The 3559-nt window shown below is 38.5% G+C and overlaps 1 non-coding gene across 1 annotated transcript; it reads right to left on the minus strand.

The window, feature by feature from the left end:
- Positions 1–2353: 2353 nt before the first annotated feature.
- On the minus strand, positions 2354–2460 carry LOC141694133 (small nucleolar RNA R71). The gene has a single exon (XR_012563461.1). It is a non-coding gene; the product is annotated as a small nucleolar RNA R71 (small nucleolar RNA).
- Between the last annotated feature and the right edge of the window lie 1099 nt (positions 2461–3559).

Below are 3559 nucleotides of genomic sequence, written 5' to 3' on the forward strand. Positions count from 1 at the left end.
TTATGCGAATAACAGTATTTGCTGAGGTGTTGCTTGTTGATTGGTTTAGTTATTCTATAGGGATCGTTGCATTCATTTAGTTGCATTCATGCATTTTTATTTCATGTTTTTTGAGTCTGTTTATGCTTGAGGACAAGCATCGATTTAAGTTTGGGGGTATGTTGAGTGGAATTTATGACACTTTATTACGCTTCGTAAAGCTTTGAATTGATGTGTTTGTACTCAAGTTGTTAAGTGTTTTGTTGACTGGCATTTATGACACTTTATAATGCTCTAATAAGCTTTGAATTGATGCATTTGTACTCAAGTTGTTAAGTGTTTTAACGTGTTTTCTAGTGTTTTTGCATTTCAGGAATTAATCTGTGAATCAGGTGAATTAGCATTGTTTTGGTGCTAATTTGGTGTCAAGGTGGTGTTGGAATAAAAGCTTGTGGAAAGCCGGCTCAAAGCAGAAAGGAAAAAGATGAAATATGAGTTTTTCCCAGAAGGACGGCGCGCCCGCGCTGTGATAGCGCGCTATCGTGCCAGGATTCCAGAAAGGCAGCGCGCCCACGCTATGATAGCGTGTGGCCGTGCCGGTGCGAAAAATATGAATCCTGATTCTAATTCGATTCTAAGTGGGGAGACTTGCAGATTGTAAAGGGCTGCTATATATATTCAAATAAGAACATTTTCATGGGAGAGACGTACTAGAGCGTAAGGAGAGCCGTAAGAAGACCGTTTTTAGCACGATTCAACAAAGACGAAGAAGATCTTGTTTCTACTTATGAATCTTTGTTTTAAGTTGTATTTGGATGCTAGTTTTCTTACTTGTGAACCTTACTCTTGTTTTGTACTTGGTTTTATTTATTCGTTATAAAGACTACGTTTGTTATACCATGCTTTCATCGAAACCCACGTTGATAATGAGTCCGATTATGGGCTAATCGTTATCGTGGGCTTCTAGCGGATTTATTTATGGATTTCTTTAGTTATATTATTTTGATGCCTTAGTATGTGGTGATTGATTGATAGCCTAGTATTGGTTGTGCATATTCGTCTTATGAGCGTCGCGAACTTATAAGATAGTGTGTTAGTTCTTAATGAAGCGACAGTGAATTTAAGGATTTAGAACTTTCCATGCTAGCATAGGTTCATGTATTATTATGCATGATTCATAGGTAATTTTAACCATCTTACTTGCACTGTGTAATCAAGATAGATAACTTGTGCTTAAACCGTTATGTTGTCAAATTTTATAGACATATAAGGTCTCAATATAATTAGTGTCTATTCAGCTTCTATCTCTTTTGTGGATGTCTGGTAGTATGGTACTCATGCAACGAAAGTTGGCATTTATCAGTTTTGTGTTGTCTGATTAGTGTCATCATCATTGCATGCTAAGGTTGAGAATAATAAGGCTATTGAATGAAGTATTTAATGAAGTTAGAATCCCATGTTTGTCATATATATTAATTTAATCAATCTTATTCTCTTAGTTATAATTGTTAGTTTAATTCTTAGTTATAAACAACCTTAATTTGTTATCGTCTTAGTATTGAATAATAACCATACATTGTTGCTTAAGTACGTGAATTAATTAGTTAACCAATACAGTCTCTGTGGGAACGAACTAGAAAATATTCTATATTACTTGCGAACGCGTATACTTGCATGTATTATTAGCGCGTGTTTGGCGACTAACAAGTTTTTAGCGTCACTCCCGGGGACTGCAGTGTTAATTATTAGTTTATGTATTTTCCATCAGTGGTTGTTAAAGTTCATTAACTCATACATTGTTACTTAGTTGTTTCCTTGTTTTATCTTAGGTACTCTAGCGAGGGTATATGCATACGCGTTCGTGTACTCGTAAGAGAAATCTGGATCAAGCCGAGAAGGAAGCGATAGTGGTTCGTAAGGAAGTTTTTGAGGAAGAAAAGAAGGTAGAAGAAGAATAGAAAGGTGAAGAACCAGCTTTAGAAGAGATGGGTGATCAAGCGGAAAATCTGAAGGCTTTCATGGACTATTCTCAGCCTAAGATTAATGACATTTAGTCAAGAATCTTCAGACCAGCCATCAGGGCTAACACTTTTGAGATCAAGTCAAGCACGATTCAAATGATACAGAACTCAGTTTAGTTTGGGGTTCTCCCACTGAAGACCCCAACATGCACATCGGGGATTTCATCGAGATCTGTGACATCTTCAAGTTTAATGATGTGAATGAAGATGCTATCAAGTTGTGACTCTTCCCATTCTCTCTAAGGGACAAGGCTAAGTGCTGGTTAAATTCTCTACCAGCAGGGTCTATCACCACTTGGGAAGATCTTGCTCAAAAGTTTCTCACTAAATTCTTCCCTATGGCGAAGACTGCTGCAATCAGGAATGCTCTTACTCAGTTTGCTCAGCAAACAGGAGAATCTCTGTGTGAGGCTTGGGATCGATATAAGGAGATGTTAAGGAAATGCCCACATCATGGCATGCCTGATTGGATGATTATCAATTATTTCTACAATGGATTGGATGCTACTTCTAGACTCATCCTCGATGCAGCATCAAGAGGAGACTTGTGGGCTAAAAGCTAGAATGAAGCTTATGAACTTATTGAACTGATGACTGCTAATGAGTACTAGAATCCTTCTCAGAGGCTGACTCAGGGAAAAGTCACAGGAATTCTGGAGTTGGACGCATCAACTGCTACCGCTGCCCAACATAAAGCCTTGACGATGAAGGTGGACACTTTGACTAATTATGGAGTTAATCAAATCACCAGTGTATGCGAGCTATGTGCTGGTGTCCACGAGACTGATCAGTGTGCAATTTCTAGTGAACCAGCTCAGTTTATCAGCAACTTCCAGCGATTGCAGTAACCAGTGCCATCCACCTATCATTCCAACAACCGCAATAATCCTAATTTTAGTTGGAGAAACACTCAGAATGCAGTTCAATAGCCTTATCAGCAGTATCAAGCTAAGCAGTACAACCCCCCTGGTTTTCAGCAACCGCAGTATACACCAAGACAACAACTCCAGCTACAACAAGCTAATGAAAAATCTGAATTCGAGGAGTTGAAGCTTTTGTGTAAAAGTCAAGTTGTTTCTATCAAGACCTTGGAAAATCAAATTAGGAAAATTGCCAATACCTTGCTAAATCATCAGTCTGGTACACTACCCAGTGATACTGAAGTTCTAGAAAAGAGGGAAGCTAAGGAGCAGGTAAAGGCAATCACTTTGAGGTTTAGAAAGGTTGCGAATTCTGAACAAACTCAAGAGTTGACTGAAGAAGCTGGGGCTGAGAAAGCAGTAAAGCAGCAGGATGAAGAAGTGGAACCAAGGAAGACTACTGTTGAGCACACTCCTCTTGAGGATAATATAGGGGAGAAGCAGATATATCCTCAGGTGCCTTTTCCTAAGTGGTTGCCCAAGAAAAAGCTGGACAAGCAATTTGAGAAGTTTCTGGAGGTTTTCAAGAAACTTCATATCAACATACCTTTCGCTGAGGCTCTTGAGCATATGCCTAGTTATGAAAAGTTTATGAAATGTATTCTCTCTCTAAAAGTAAAGCTAGATGATTTAGAGATT

Source organism: Apium graveolens, chromosome 10, assembly GCF_009905375.1.
Source record: "Apium graveolens cultivar Ventura chromosome 10, ASM990537v1, whole genome shotgun sequence".
In the NCBI taxonomy this organism is placed as follows: Eukaryota; Viridiplantae; Streptophyta; class Magnoliopsida; order Apiales; family Apiaceae; genus Apium; species Apium graveolens.